Source organism: Curcuma longa, chromosome 18 (assembly GCF_044706935.1).
Source record: "Curcuma longa cultivar G26 ecotype Majalengka, Jawa Barat chromosome 18, ITB_CL_G26_1.1, whole genome shotgun sequence".
Lineage (NCBI taxonomy): Eukaryota > Viridiplantae > Streptophyta > Magnoliopsida > Zingiberales > Zingiberaceae > Curcuma > Curcuma longa.
In genome coordinates, this window is record NC_133878.1 from 1,830,997 (window position 1) to 1,848,912 (window position 17,916).

Consider the following 17,916-nt stretch of genomic DNA (forward strand, 5'->3'; position numbering starts at 1 on the left):
TGTGGGAGTATCTTCATCGCTTCAACCACGTCGTGTGGGATGTGCCCTCGAGCCCTTCGGACGTACTCACGAGTGCCTTCACTCAAGGATTGCTCGATGGTGATTTCTTCTAGTCCTTAGTGAAGAAGCCATCGCCTAACTACCAGAGGCTGTTAGAAAGAGTCGCCAAATACATTAACTTGGAGGAAACTCAGTTGGCTTGGTGAAACGACTATGGGGTAGCTCCAACTCCCAACAAAAGGCCGATTCCGCCTCCGCCAAGGAGAGAGGTCCCTACTCGACCGCTCCATCATGTCCCAATGGGTCGAGATGAACGTGTGGTGCAGGCTGTTGACATCATTCCCGTCTTGGATGAGACACAGAACCCAGCTGGAGTTGTACAACCGATCTGTTTCTACGCATACCATCAATCGATTGCTCATAGCACACAAGACTGTCGGCAACTGGTTCAAGAAATCAACTGGGTCATTAGAGATAAAGAGTTGATATAATATTGAAATGGTATCTTTCGATATAATATTGGAATCATATCTTTTTAGTTAAAAATCGAAACTACTGCTCAATTTAAGATTTTTAACAAAGAGTTATTGAGTTTCGATGATTTATTAGAAAGATATATTCATCATATCAGACATGATACTAGATTTCAAACTATAATTCCATCGCTACCATAAAATATGATATTAAAACTACATCATCTGAATTAGACATTGACGTTTTAACGCAACTAAAAATTTTGATAGAAAGTGTATGTATTTTTAAAGCTTGAAGAACCTCTTCTGCTACAAATGTTAAAAAACACTTAGATACTAATGAGGTGTTGGAATTTGTAGGTGAAGTTAGGTCTATTTTCGTCAACGGTTGCGCGTGGCTCCCCACAATGTCACCCATGCAGCTGCACGCAGCCACGCCGCTGCAACCTCTTAGGACCGCGCGGCCGCTCAATCTTGACCTAATGGGACTGTGCGACAGCGGCCTTATGGCGCCGCATGACTACAACCTCATATCTTTTTGCCTTCCCCTTCCCTATGTGTCTTTTTCTTTTTCCCTTCTTTTGCGTTTTGCATGATGCTCTGTTTACAAGTGTGGATCGAAGAAGAAAAAGAATCATGAAAGAAAAGAATCCCTAAAAAAATAACCAAAGGAACCCTTTTTGTGTTGCTTATTTACTTTAATTAAGGAATTAAGGAATGTGAGATCAATCCATTAAATTGTTTATTTAGAAAAAATTTTATAAATAAATTATTTATCCTCCAAAATACCTTATTTTTTTATTTTCATTTCTATATCAAGAATCTAACAATCTTTATCGAATTAAAAAAATTATCAAAATTATTTATATATTTTTTAATATCCAATATCTTTATTTTATTTTTAAAAATATTTTTTATATATCTATTCGTCAAAATTTTTCTTAATTTATTATTGAATTGGAGAGTCTTCAAACAAACTGTTCAAAACAATTTGTAGCTTTTATTGTGATATATATTATTTAAATATTTTTCACATCACGATGATCATTTTAATATAGGGAATATAATGCTTGTTATATATTTATTACTTGATGCTTCTCTGCAATTTGCTAAACAACTTTGCAGGAAGAATTGCAATAGTTAGTTGACACTGAAGTCACATTCATTTTATTTCCCATGGTGATTCATAGTGTGTTAATTCCTTTGTTCGCATTAGACAATTTTGTTATCCAAGAAATAGATTCAACAAGGCAGAAAATTTTAACTTTACAAAGTCTAACGTAATCAACCAAACATGCAACTTTACAAAGTCTAACATAATCAACCAAACATGTAAAATAAAACAACAGATTCTAAAAAATGACGACTTTCAAAATCAGGAATTCCAAACCGTAGAACTAAAAAAGGAATGTTGTTGATGATACACGCATTATCATTCGGTAGAAGTTAGCTGGCACTTACCGTACCGTGTAGCTCTGTTGACCTAGGAGCGTCGGACCATGTCGTTGTCCGTTTGCCGGAAGATGCTGAGGACTATGCTCGATGGCTGAAGCTGCTGTGGTTGGACGTTACTCGACCGTTGGGTGGCTGCGACTTAGGAACTGCTTTCCGTCCAATTCGGAGGGATTGAAGTTTCCTTCAAAATTATCCATTCATTAAAAAAAAAGCTTAATCCTTTGGTAGCTTGACGACATCTTGAGTATCTTGAATAAGACTGGTTGAACTCTATAATCTGCATTTTCTGTGTTCCATTCCTCACTACTATGATGTGATTAAATTATCTTCTCTGCTTTTTTTATTGCGATTTGCTTCTAAGTGAGAAGGCCTAGCAAGTGTCTTCTTTAGTTTGGACTTGCATGGTTGAAATATTAGGGTTTGGAGCATTCCTTGTTGCAGTTAAGATAAGTCCAAACCAAGTTCTATAGCATGGTTCAAACAGAATTTGAGATTGGAAAAGAATTTCTTGGGCTTGCATTGAAACTCTTCTTAATGATTGACATGAAAAGTATATAGTTAGAGAATTATATTACATCAACAACCTCTTCTATCATAAGTACGGAGGAGTTGTGCTGGAGAATTTAAAATTTTTATAATGTTGGGGCATTGAAAAGCCCTCAACTAGGTGTCACGATAGGGCTTCAAATTAGAATTTATAGATTTTATCGAAAACCCACGATAAATGCAAATAAATGAAGTATAGGGGCCTCGAGTCGTGTTTTTCCAAGGACTAGTAGAAAATCGTTTGATTCAAGCTTTCGTGTCGTTCTTTTTGGAGTTTTCTATTAAAATGGGGTTTTTGGGGTTTTTGAAATGAAATGCAAGCGCAAAACGTAAGGAAGTAATGAAATGCAATGGAAACAAACAAACAAACCTAAATATCAATCTAACCTAATCATGCAATCAATTTGAAATCAAGAAACAAAACTAAACCATCTAACAATGAAACTTATTATCCCTGATGCAATGTATTTAACCAATGGAATTAGCTAACAAATGCACCTAAACTAATTAAACCCAATTTGATAAAACAAACAGTAACTATGAAACCGAATTTCAGTGATGAAAAACTAACTTAATGCTTTAGCAAATGAAGCTGATTATTCATTTAAACTATCCTCTACCATTTGCTATCATCAACATTCACACCTAAACCAATTCATCCTTAACAACATGATATGGGGATCAAAGATGGCACGGGACAAAAAATAGGTGGCACGGAACAGTAGGTTCAATGGAGAAATCAGATGTTCAGATTTTTGGATTTGAAAATGGGTTTAAGCTAAGCTAGGAAACATTCTAAGGCAAATCTAGATCTCAAACAAAGCCAATAATTAACCAGTTAACCGGAATTGACAGCGTTTAATTGGAAATGCAACTTCAGAATCAACTTTCAGAAACAAGTTTCTGAAATCGAAATCAGACAATGCAAACCGAAATCAGACAATGCAATGAGATTAAATCCAAAAGAAACACTTAACTAGCAATAGAGATTAACCAAATTCAACAACTAGCAATTGTTAACTGGCAAAATGCGATAAACACAAGATTCCAGAACGAAATTTTCAGAAACAGCAATGCCGAAAGTTCAGAAATGGAAACAAGAGCAGTAAAACGCATTCATCCCTTTCTTCTCCATCGAATTTCCGTAGCTTGGTGTCAAACAAGACATTGAATCTCTGGGAAGCTTGAAGATGGTGGTCGGGTGGTTTTCTAACTGCCAGCACCCAGAAACTTCGAAGAAATCCTCTCCGGCATTGAACAGATGCTGTACAGACAGGTTTGAGATGGCAAAACCGGATTCCGTAGCTTCTACTTGCTCCAATCGATGTGCTGATGATTCCCGAATGCTCCACGAATCTCAGAGAACCCCTCAGAGGATCGCGACTTCGTATTGTGCCGTAGATGGCCGGAACAAGCAAAAACAAGGTTGGCGCCGCCGGAAGAACCCCCGCTGTCGCGCGCCGTCCGGTTGCCGGATTTCACCCAATCGACCGGCTTCTAACTATTCAGAGATCAAGAAACACGATGGGATAAGTTCGGGAGGAAGACGCTGCCCGTGGAGTTACGTCGTCGAGCAGGGGCTGGCTTCTCGCGGGTTTCGGAAGACGGTGAACAGTGGCGCAGCCACTGTTCATCGGGTAAGGTTTGGTCTTTAATACTGCTGATTAATCAAGTAATCTGAGCCCTCCAATCTTGAATCCAACGGCTGAGACTTGATCTAGGCTCTAGGGCAGCTTAGGGTTTCCAAAAAATTCCGGGATTTTGATCGGGCTCGATCCAGATCATGTCCTTCATGTTGGCTTGATCGGTTTGACAATTTTGACTTGAGTTGACCACGGTTTAGCTTGAGTTGGGTCCGGTTCGAGCCCTAAAATCAATTCAAACCAAATTAATGCAAAAATTGCCATAAAATCATGAAAATTAGAATCAGGCCTTAGATTATGCAATATAGGACAATTAAGATCAAATCGATTCATTTTGTAATTTATTTTCATGTAAAAACCCAAAATTGAATCGATTAAAAATGTATAAAACCCTAGCTTATCAGGCATCCATCATGATCCATATGTATTTTATGATTTACTTTAATGGTCAGTGAAAAAATTTGATGGAGTCGGATAGGTCACCTCAAGATTAATCAGATCGTAAAAATTGAATATTTGGTTGCCCTCAAGACGTAGCGTAGACGGTGGGCGTTTCTGATGTAATCGTCAGAGATCAAATTTTGTAGGAACTCACGACCTGAAATTCACCTCACTATACGTCTCTTGTTTGTGTACCTGAATTATCTTCTTCCATATATGTGGGGTCGACTTTTGGGAGGCGCTGATATAGCGACCCACCTTTATTTGTTTTCTCAATATGCATTACATCGAGAATATGATAAATTAAATGACTCTTCCAATATCATAAATTCCAAAATATACTCTATTTAGTCCATTTATGTGTACTTCCATATTCATATGTTGTACCATGTAATTCTTCAATAACAGATGAAAAGTTAAACACTCTGTACTAAATTTGTTCACCTATTAATCTCAATAGCGAAGGTGTTCTTCCAATTATATTCTTAGTGAATTTATCTTTATTCATTCTACAGTTATGATTTGGTGATAAAAATTATCTATGACAATCAAAATAATTTGTAGGGGTGTAAACGAGCCAAGCTGCTCACGAGCTATTCGAGTCTCGGCTCGAAAAAATGTTCGTTTGAGTTCGTTCGATTAAGTTAACGAGCCGAGCTCGAGCCTGATTTCGAGCTCGAAAATATTATCGAGCCGAGCTCGAGCTTAACAGTATTTGGTTCGTGAGCTCGCGAACATGTTCGTTTAAAGGCTCACGAACGTGTTCGCGAACATGTTCGTTTAAAAGTTCACGAACGTGTTTGTTAAGAGATTCACGAATATATATATATATATATATATATATATTACATGAATTATAAATATTATATATTAACGAGCCAAGTTCGAACTAAGCTCGTTTAACTTTTAAACGAGTTATTTTCGAACCAAGTTCGAACTGAATTCGTTTAACTTTAAAACGAGCCTTTTTCGAGCCGAGCTCGAGCCGTTCGCGAACTATTTAATTTCATTACGAGCCGAACTCGAGCTTAAGAATTAAAGCTCGAATCGAACTCGAGCCGAACTCGAGCTTCGGAAAAACGAACCGAGCTCGAACTCGAGCCTCTTACTGTTCGGCTTGGCTCGGTTCGATTACACCCCTAATAATTTGATTTCTTTCTATGTTTCAATTTGATTAACTTGGATCTCTCCATACATATTGGGCATTCTAAGATCCTAGCGGTACTCCATTCCGATAGCATGTATAAGTCAAAAAATCAATTATGGTCCAAAGAAAAGAACCTTCATTATAAACATCTGATTAATATAAATATTATATGTAGACAAATCTTTATCTCATAGTTGTTTCATCTCTGCAATCAGTGGTTGTATATAAACATCTATTAACTTCTTTAGATTTTGCAGGTCAGGTGCAACCAATGTTAAAAACATATATGGTATTTTCATACACATTTCAGGTGGAAGATTATATCGAGTTAATATAACTGGGCAACAAGAATAATTTCTTCCTAATTTATCAAATGGAACAAATCCATTAGCATAGAGACCTAACTTAACGTTTTGAGTCTCCTTCGCAAATTCAAGATATATTATATTAAAATTTTTCTACACCTCTGCATTTAATGGATGACGCATTAGATCCTCTTCTGTTTGATGATTTGTATGACAAATCATGTATTCAGTAGTGACCTTTGATGCAGGAAACCTTTGTAACCTAGGAGTTAAAGGCAAATAAAATAACTGAATATATGATTTATGTCGCTGTTGACTCCTGTTGGTTCTCTTGTACCTAACTTGATTACAAAATTCTCTTGTACCTAACTTGATTATAAAATTTACAAACATCTGCATCTTGATTATCTCTTCAATATATCATACAACCATCTAGTTTTGTTCATACTGTAAAAATCATTAAACATTATGTGATCACATGATAATACATCTCCAATAACTTGAATAAAATTATTAAATAATCTTTTGACATATTATAATCTATCTTGACATTTAGTAGTCTTACGGTGAAAGATAATTTGGTGTCACTGTCACAACCAACCCACACAAATTCATCTGCAACACTCAACATTTCTTAAAATTGGAGATATGCCTCATTATTCGCATTTTCATCAACACCTTGTACTTCTACCTCCTTTAACGGTGATGTGTAAATAGTAAATATTTGTTCAACTGTTGGAGGATAACTAGAACCTACAATACTCGATTTGGGAATGAAATTTTGATCCGCTGCATTAATTATCATCCTCTGATATGAATTGAATTTATTATAGTAATTCTGATCCCCACTAATTGAGACTTATATATTTTGTTCATAATCCTCATTAAATATAAACGGTTCACCATGATATATCCAATTATAGTAATTCAAGATAAAACCAAATTTATAAAGATGTTCTTAAATTTTATCAGACTGTAAAAATTTTACCAGTGTGATACTTTGTGCACAAACACTTTATCTTATCCACATCCATAAATTTAGCATTACTATAAGCAAAATTTATAAATTATTTCAATCCACTAATAAACTCATTAGTTAAATTCTGACATTTAGGTAGATTCTTTTTATACATCCAACTCCTTTATTTCTATATTTTTTTATTTTTAATTTATTAATATATTAAAAACTACTATATATAAAAGCTAATACCTCATTAACAATAATAACATAATTAATTGCTGCCAAATTTATATAACAATAAGTAATATTATAGTAACGAGTGTAGATATACCTAAAGTATGTGAAAAAATCAATGTCTCCCAATAATTTAAGTGAAAAAAATCAGTGTCTCCCAATACTTTAAGTCCACATCAAAATGAGATTTATACAAACAACACTATGAAATCAACAATTAAATATAAATTAAATATGTATAATTGCATGTATTAACTGATAAATAGTAGGTAATTACTAGTTTAGGTGAGACTGAAATAGTTGCAATTAATCTATACCACCTCTAATGGCAAACCCAGAAGATGTTAAAATCCAAAGAGAGTAAATTCAAATTGCAACCATTTTTTCTATTCTTGGATAATAATCAAAAACTTAAAATTTTAAATTGGATGAAGAATAGACCATAGGTACCGTTTGGTTAGTGAACCAAGCGAACCAAAATAAATCCGGTTTGCTACAGTAGAGATCTGAATCGAACTTGGTCTGAATCAACATGAATTAGGATTTTGGGTTTTTTATTTTTGGTTTTTCGACAACCGCGTGAAAAACAAAACAGGAAAAAACCAAAATCGCTATTTAGGAGTTGCTGTATCTCTTATTATAATAGGAATCATGAAAAGCACCAATCAGTGCTTCTGTTTATCTTCCTCGCTTCCTCGTGAAGGCGTCGAAATCCTAGGTGTAGGGCTTCCTCCCTGCGTCGTGCTTTCCCCTCCGTGATCGCTCCTTCGCATGAGCACCCGCCGCCCGCAAGCGTGGGAGAGGTTGCCGGCGAATCTTCCTCCCGAAGCAGAAACCCTCAGGCGCCTCTTCCTCTCTCGCGATTGTGAGGTGATAGGCTCCCACAAGAGTACTATTGTCGTCAAGTAATAAAAGATATTAAACCATAGAAACCATGGAATTAATCACTAGACTAGCATAAAAAGAATTATGAACGAATGAGTTTTAATGTTGGGGCGAGAAAAAAGGAGAATTGAAGGACCTAATCCTCAAATGAAAGGGAATCAACTATATGACAGGTATGGGAAACGATCATAGGATTTCAGATTCCTTGAGATTATGGCTGATAGTATTATGGATGTTTTGTTATTCCTCAATGTTTATATCAATATAGGGATTCTAACCAAGCTACCCAATTAGACCTTGTCAGACTTCATCAAAATTAAATCATGAATCTCTAATATTATGATCATAAGTTTGAGATGATACCTAGATAGCCCGGTTCTATAGCTCTCCCGCTGTCACTAGGCACTCCGGCAATACTACTGGTATCCTACCTCTGTCACCAAGTACCCAATTAAGAACCTCTTCCTAGTAATCAATAACTGTTAGTTATCCCTCATGAGAATTTGTTACAGCTTAAGAATCCCTTCAGAAAGTCCGGTTAAAAAGGTTCACCTCCTGTCAAAAGGTATCCCGATCATATGATCATAAGATTTCCTGTAAACCGTAATTCACTCCCATCCATATGAAATCAGGCCTTCAAAATATCATCAAATACGCACGAGACACAATTCCATATAACAAAGTATAAGCATGTCATAGAAGATAGTAAATACAAATCCATCGAATACAATTATCCATTACATCTCAATTCCTCCTACATCCTAGAATCTAAGAGATCTATTCTATGATGGAGGGAATACAATTCGAGAAGGAAGAAGAAGAATTCATCTTTGTTCTAAAATTCAAGGAAGAAAAGGAAAAATGACTTATCAATATGTGTGGGTCTTCCTTGAATTGTGATCTCCTCATCGGCAGTGGAAAGAAGCGGCGGAGTAGCCTCAGGAAGATAAATGTGACATCAAATTCTCCCTCGGAACGTGGTTACGACGCCTCCTTGTTGTCCTTTAATGGCTCCCCCTCGAAAGGATTCCAAAAAGTTATTTAAATAGGCATCCAAGGGAGACATGGTCGTACCTCGTGGCACGGTTGAGAAGTTTGGAGTGACATGGCCGCGTCTCATGGCATGACCAAGAAGTTCAGAGCGATATTTCTGCTGGCACGACCGTATTTCGTGGAATGACATGGTCGTGTTTTGTGGAACGATTGGAAAACTCGATGATAACTCCCTGCTAGCACGGTCGTGCTTGGTAAGCACGACCCGAAGAAGTTGTTGACCTGGAAGAGATGCACGACCGTGCCTGTCACAGCAATGGCTCTGTTTTTGGGGCACAATCGTGCCTTGTAGGCACGACCTGAGGTTGTTGTTCTCCTAAGAGCATGGAATGACCGTGCTTGGTGGCACGACATGGAGAAGGAACTTCTCTGTATGGAAGGCACGATCGTACCTTATAGGCATGACCTCGTCTTAGCTTGTATTGTTCTTCCTTGTTTCTGCCTTGTTTCACGCTGATTTTCATCCTACAAATGCAAAAGTACAAGAGCAGACCTCCGAACTAGAAAATAGAGAAAATGTGCCTAGTGCATGAATAAAGGATGCGATAAACATAGTGTATCAACATGAAAATGCATAAAGATGTCCAATAAAAATAGTAAAAATATATGCATACCCTACACACATTACACCTCCAGACTTAAACTTTTGCTTATCCTCAAGCAAAACATGCATCTACATTCAAGTAGAAATACATAGTTGTCACGCCCCGAGAGACGGCTGTCCGATAAATTTCGACAGCATCTCCCCTGTAACAATTCACTTGCCCTGAATACAAGTATAACAAAGCCTACATGGCCACAATAAAGCCTACACGGCCACAATCCACACATGTCCCAATTAGGTAATATTTACTAAACAATATGAAATAAATTCACTACCAATAAGTATAACATGCACCGCAATCTAGAACCGTATATGACAAATCTATACGACATAAAAACCGGTCCTTACACAATAGACTCCGAAAATATAAACAAAAGCGAAATAAGCAAATGCAACCCTACGAGGGACTAGCAGCGCGGCTCTCCAGACAGACGTCAACCTGAAAAGAATAACATCAACGGGGTGAGTTCAAAGAACTCAGCGGGTATCAAGTAGACATGTGTCAAATAGCTAGCCGACAGCAATAAAAATACCGGCAGAAGAATGACAGGAATGAAAATCTGAACATATGTGTATATATACTCACTAGAACATGCTAACGATATAATCATAGGTAACATGATTCCTAACAATTCCCTACGCTCCCTGTATATACATATCCATCATATGCAGAAAATCGGAAAGTAATCATATCACCAAAGACTCCCTATATCATGCACAAGTATAAAAACCTATCCTGGTCACCCCTGCTACCCATCTGATCCTTACATACCAAAGTGCGATCGCGTGGGTCCTCAATGATAAATGCCCGTCAGATCCATCACCGAGATGTGAGGTCGCGTGGGAACTATGCCCGTCAGATCCATCACACTCAAATGGTGAGGTCGCGTGGGAACTGAATATGCCCGTCAGATCCATCACCGATAGGTGAGGTCGCGTGGGAACTGAATATGCCCGTCAGATCCATCACCGCTAGGTGAGGTCGCGTGGGAACTAAATATGCCCGTCAGATCCATCACCGATAGGTGAGGTCGCGTGGGAACTAAATATGCCCGTCAGATCCATCACTGGTATGTAAGGTCATATGGGTAGGGGTATAACCGCTGTGCACTCTGACGTCATCGCTAATGCGTGACCGAATGGACAGTATGCTGGCCAGCATGTCACTATATAAACATGGTATCTAACCCTAGTACAGGCAACCACATCCAATCTATAATGCATACTACACTGATACTAAAGAGGTATAAAGTCATATGGCTAGCATGTGCATCGGAAAAATGATGTATAACAGGCAAGCAGTAATATATGGAAAGCATCACATGATATACAGTCAAATGAATATCTGGTAAGTAACTAGATCATATGTATCAAACAAGAATCTGTATAACCTAAAAATATCATAACACTGGTAGCCAAAAATAAATACATGTCTAAACATGACATATCTATAAATAGATAAGTTAGAGACAAGATACCCGCCTTCCGAACGTAGTCGATGTCCGAATAGAAAACCTCCGTCCAAAAGTCCGGTAGCAAGTCAAGGTCCTGTACCACGGCTTAACCTTAGCTATTTATATATCATAACTGATTAGCTAATAATAAATTAAATCGTATCAAGTTCGATCCACATTATATTCATTTAATTAAAGATCATAGGCATGAAGAACCTCCCAATGTACGACCTTAGGTGACTAACTATAATCAATTCAATTACCTAACTTTCCCATTCAATTCCTCCTTGTAACATTTAACCTATGCCAACTTTAACCATGTTCATATTATATTTCCAAATTAACTGCAGGTTTCTTATAAAAACACATCTGATACCAACCTGACAACTATTTCAATAATCATTCCAAACAAATCAACATTTGTTTTGAACATGTTTTCACATTTCGTATGTGAGTAGTTGAGATTTCTAATTTTCTCTAGATTCCAGAAGGTACTGCATCCTACAGAAATTTGCAGTAAAAATTCCTAAATATTTTCCTAATCAAAATCCAATCGAAATAAAATCTCTTTACCTCCAATCCGATCTGGTCCCACTTGATCGATCTCTTTCGATTTGAAAGAAAACCAGAAACACGCCCTCCTTCGCTTGAGTCGCTCCACTGCCGAAACCCAAGAAGAACCCTCCAAGCTGCTGCCGGCCGGATCCACGAACTCCCACCAGCGATCAGCTTCTCCTCCTCTTCGATTTGCTGCCGCCGAACCGCTTCCACCACACGAGCCAAGCCCCCCTTTCGGCGAGACCTAGCCTCGACCTTTGCAAGCTCCGATCGTCGGCTTCTCCCCTGGCACCGGTGTTGAGGCCTCCAGCCTCCGCGTGCGACGTTGACGGCGAAGAACAGAACGGAGCAGGGTCGCGGCGGTGTTGGCGGGCCGCGACGATGGCTTCGGCTGGAGAGGGAGGCGGCGCGAGGCAACGCAAGAGAGACGACGTCGGGCGAAGATGAAGAGGAGTTCGCGACCGGGAGAAAAGAGGAACGGCGCGCGCGTTGGGAGCAAGGTGTCGCGATTTTAGGTTTGATGTAGGCTTCTCTCAACCGAGCCTTTTTATCCAGCGTTAACAGGCTTGTAGGTTTAGGATCCAATTGCCTTCTTAACCCTTTATTAAACCCTATAACCCTATAACCATTAACCTTAAATCCTATTATACAAATCTGTTTAATTAATCAAACCCAAACCACCTTTGATCTATTTTAATCAACCTCCTTACTCTTCCCTAAAATAAAATTATAGGAATTAATAGGGTATTTTATTTACAATTAAACCCTCATGTTTCCGGTATTTTACATTCTCCCCCACTTATAAAAATTTGGTCCCCAAATTTTCTATCTACGTACTATAGTGCCAAGATACTATACTTCTAATGATCGATTGTAGTTAGATCTAAGACGCTACTGTCGACTGATGGACATACTGATATATAAGGACATAAAATCAAATACCACCTACCAACTTAAGATCATTGATCCCAATCACACCAGACTTAAAACACATCCAGATTCAACCAGATAAATACTGAGTCAATAGATGAAAATCTTGTCGCCATACATGGTAATCTTCTCCACTGCATTTTACCTTGTTTGAATAAGTTAACTAAAATTGAAGGGCAAAGGTTTTATGCAATAGGTATATTGATGCAAACTAGTGTAGGTACATCCAGGATGTAAGTTGGTGGTTTTTCTGTTTGGTAATATTAAAGAGTATGGGTTCTGTCTCAATAACTGTTAGTGAAGATATCCAGGGGTCATTGGAGTGAACACAATTCCTCTGTCTCAATAATTGGAGGATTCATCCTCTTAAATGAAAATTTCTTCTAAATGGATGGAATTCAAAGCTTCGCATACCATCAGGTGAAGCAAAAGATCCTTTTTATGCATGACAACAAAGATATCGGCCAATTCTCTATGGCATTATGATGCTTAAACCACAACTGACATGAAATGCCTTGTAGGCGTAGCTAACATAAATTCCTCTAAGCCCAGTTACATGCATGCAACTTTCTCCCTGGTTTAGCCACATAAGTGCCATGACAAACTATGACTAGCATACCTCTCATTAAATACAGCCGCATATAGAATCCCCATATGTTTAAAATTCCACAAAATGGCCAAATAAATTGTCACAATAATTAACCAATAAGAAGTAACATATTGTAATTTATTCATAAGGTAATCAACCATACCTTCCTTTTCACAGCAAACATTTTCAAGTAAAAAAATGAAATTACACTCGCTAGCCATCCACATAAATTAGTTTACTGATTGGTATGAAAATGAATCAAGGATTATAAATGTCTAAATTAAGACCGTGCAAATTTCCAGCCCAGCAACAAGCAACTAAGTATTGTCATACCATCAGCATAAAGGATATCTCATTAAGCACTAAACCTCAAAAGATTGAGCCCTAGCGGCCGCTGTTCAAAAATAGATTTGTGTGGAGATGGGAACTTGATAGATTTGTGTGCAGCTCAGCCTTCAGTTTCAGAATTTTGATTCAAGGGATTCCAACTTAAGTCGATTGATAAAACTCAAGGACTTGGATCGGCACTAAGTCAAGACCTTATTGAAATCCTAAGTTAAACACTATACCTATTATGCAAGGGAGACGACCTCAGACACCATCAGAGACTCGAACATACTCTTACGTAGCCGTCCTATACCACGTCTCCGCGCAAGAGCATATCTTTCCCGAGTCATATCTGTTGAAATTATTATCAAGTATTACCAAAGATACAGAATTGCTAGATTAACCATTTTACCTATTATCGTCTGGAGATGTCCTGTCGCCGCTAGTCCCAGCATGGCCTTGTCGCAACAATAACGATTCCAAAATAAAAATCTAAAACACCAAAACCGAAAAATATTGCATACCTTTTCTCTGATGCCAAAAATAAATTGGTATCAGATAAACTCCGAAAATTCGTAAACACCGAAACGCAAAATCACAAATCCAACAAGTCCGAAAGAACTTAAAACTACGCTCTGATACCACTAAATTGTCACGCCCCGAGAGACGACTGTCCGATAAATTTCGGCAGCATCTCCCCTGTAACAATTGACTTTCCCTGAATACATACATAATAAGGCCTACCTGGCCACCATACACAAGTCAAAATATGAACTCCGTACTAAATAATATAAATAAAATCCACTACCAATTATATAAGCATGCACCACCACAACTAACACATACGAAAATTCACCGGAAATAGAACAGTTTCTGACACAATACGACATAAAACAATTCCTGCCACAATAGACTCCGAAAATGTACGCAAAAGGAATTTAAGCAAATTGCAACTCGACGCGGGACTAGCAGCACGGCTCTCCAGACAGACCTCAACCTGAAAAGATAAAAGCAACGGGGTGAGTTCAATGAACTCAGCGGGTATCAGGTAGACATGTATCAAATAACTAGCAGACAGAAATAGAAATACCGGTAGAACAATGACAGGAAGGAAAATCTGAATTCATGTGTAAACGTACTCACCAGAACATGCGAACGATATAATCATAAGTAACATGATCACTAACCAATCCATACGACCCCTGTATATACATATCCAACATATGCAAATAATCTGAAAGTAACCATATCACCAAAGAATCCCGATATCATGCACAAGTATAAAATCCTATCCTGGTCACCCCTGCTACCCATCTGATCCTTACATACCAAAGTGAGGTCGCGTGGGTCCTCAATGATAACTGCCCGTCAGATCCATCACCGAGATGTGAGGTCGCGTGGGAACTATGCCCGTCAGATCCATCACCGCTAGGTGAGGTCGCGTGGGAACTGGATATGCCCGTCAGATCCATCACCGGTAGGTGAGGTCGCGTGGGAACTGAATATGCCCGTCAGATCCATCACCGCTAGGTGAGGTCGCGTGGGAACTAAATATGCCCGTCAGATCCATCACCGATAGGTGAGGTCGCGTGGGAACTGAATATGCCCGTCAGATCCATCACCGATAGGTGAGGTCGCGTGGGAACTAAACATGCCCGTCAGATCCATCACTGGTATGTAAGGTCATATGGGTAGGGGTATAACCGCTGTGCACTCTGACGTCATCGCTAATGCGTGACCGAATGGACAGTATGCTGGCCAGCATGTCATAATATAAACATGGTATCTAACCCTAGTACGGTACCCACCTACAATCCCTAAGGCATACTACACTAGTACTACTGTGGTACGAAGTCATATGTCTAGCATGTGCATCAGAAGAAGTGATGTATAACAATCAAGCAGTAGCATATGGAATGTGTCACATGATATTCAATCAAAGGAATAACAGGTAAATAATCAGATCATAGGTATCAAACAAAATCGGTATAAACGGAAAATATACTATCACTGGTAGCCAGAAATAAATACATGTCTAAACCGGCATATCTATAAATAGATAAGTCAGAGACAAGATACCCGCCTTTCGGAAATAGTCGGTGTCAGTAAAAAGAACGCTTCCGTCCAGAGATCCGGTTCAGTGTCCTGTAATTAAAATAGACATTCCTAAATATTTAATTTTTATCCCATCTCAATTGATAAATCAAACGAATTATTAACCTACTTAAATCAACCAATCACTCCCTAATTCTTCCACCATGCTCACTGATCCAAAATAAATCGATATCCACACAACAGATCACATTCTATCCATTCTATCTGATTATCACATATTAATTGAACAACTCTAATGACGACAATACTTACACCATTTTAATAACCCTCAACAGATTCACATCCCAATTAATCACAATGATTATGTTCACCTTCAACCTACTTCACCATGGCAGAACTAAAAAAAATCAATCACGCAGTACCCTTGTTCAAGCTTATCCGAACAGCACACTAACCACAAATCTCAACACAAATCCACTAACCATCTCTAATCAATAGCTAAATCTAAAATATTCATATCAGAATCAAGTAGATTTACCTCTAATCGAGCCGTTCACATCCCTAATCCCCTTTCTTCTTGCTGCCGTAACTTCTTCAAGCTCCAATCGGCCAGCCCCTTTCCTCTTCCTATCCGAAAGCAAAGAACTCCACACTATGGAGAAGGAAACCGATCAAATCAGGGTAAACTCGAGGAAGACCTAATGAGACCTCCTTTGAGAAACCACGCAACCAAAACCTAGTTTGTACTTTCTACTTACCGATGATCTCTCCTTCAACTTGCTGCCGCCGAACCGCCTCCACCACCCGTCGTTCCAACAAGACCTAGCACCGGTCTATGCAAGCTCCGATCAACACTAGCTCTGGTTGCCAGCCCCTGCAGCTCTAGCTCCAGCGTCGGCTGGACTCTCTCTCTCGGCGCTGTCGGAGACGAAGGAGAGATCGAAGTCGTGGGCACGCGATGAGACAGGGGATGTCGCAGGTTGGGAAAACGGAAATCGCTGCTCCTCTAGCCTCCCCGGCTCCGGCGTCAGCCCTCCTTTCACTCGGCTTCGGCGGAGACGGCACGAACAGCACCGCGTTGGCGCGATGAGGAAGAAACAGCGCGGCGCGCTCGGGAACAGGGTGTCGCGACTTAGGTTGCTGTTCCGGGGTTTTTAAAACCTCTTAACGGGTTGGCTGAGTTTTAGGATCCAATAACACCCTTAAACCACTACCCATTAACCCTTAATCCAATTAGATGAGTTAGATTTAATTAATCAAACCCAAACCACCTTTGATCTATTTTAATCAGCCTCCTTAATCTTCCCTAAAATAAAATTATAGGAATTAACAAGGTATTTTATTTACAATTAAACCTTCATGTTTCCGGTATTTTACACTTCTTGTATTACTTAAAGTGCTATTCTATTTAGCAATAATTTAAAATTTTCTATCTTGTACGGAAATCTTTTTTTTTTCATGTTCAATTTTCTTTCTTTCAGCTTTTCTTCTAAACTCCATTTAAACACTCAACTAATAGTTCTAAAGCAAACTAAAGCATTTCTAACTATATTTGCATGGATCATAAATGAACTTCTTGCACTCTTTAAAACTAATCTACATATATTGTATCAATAGTATACCTCATGTGTCAAAAGTATCAATTTCAAAAACTAATTAAGCATTAGTTCATTTTATTACTTTAAAATTTCATGCATATTTATTGAAAAGACATGAATCATAATATCTAACAAACATTAACCAAAACTAATCTATTTAATCATTAGCAACAAAAATACTAGATGATACCCAACATATGCAAAACTAACAATTTATGAAATCTTCTTAACAATGAATAGAAAGTAAAATCTCTAAATTTTTTTAGCAATTTAAAAATATCTTAATGTGCTCTTAGCAAATTTCCAAGGCTTTCCATAGTCCAGGCATCACACACATCATCACGCATCCCCTTGTCGCCTTCCTTCAAATTTACTTTTCTTTTCCTTTGTCTGCAGTAAAAGGAAATGCAACTATAAGTGGATGCTTAGTAAGTACTATCTAACTCACAAAACTGAGATGTGCATATATACAAAAATTCTAAAACTGCATGCTCATGATAAAAAACTTTATTGGTGCAAGATGCACTAAGATCTTGCCTAAAAGTTTCGATATTTGACAATACACCTAAGTCTGGTCAGTTTGACCAAGGGTTGATCCAAACAGGACTTGATGTTTGGATGTGTGGAAGTGAGCGAGAAGGCCTGGTCGGTTAGACTA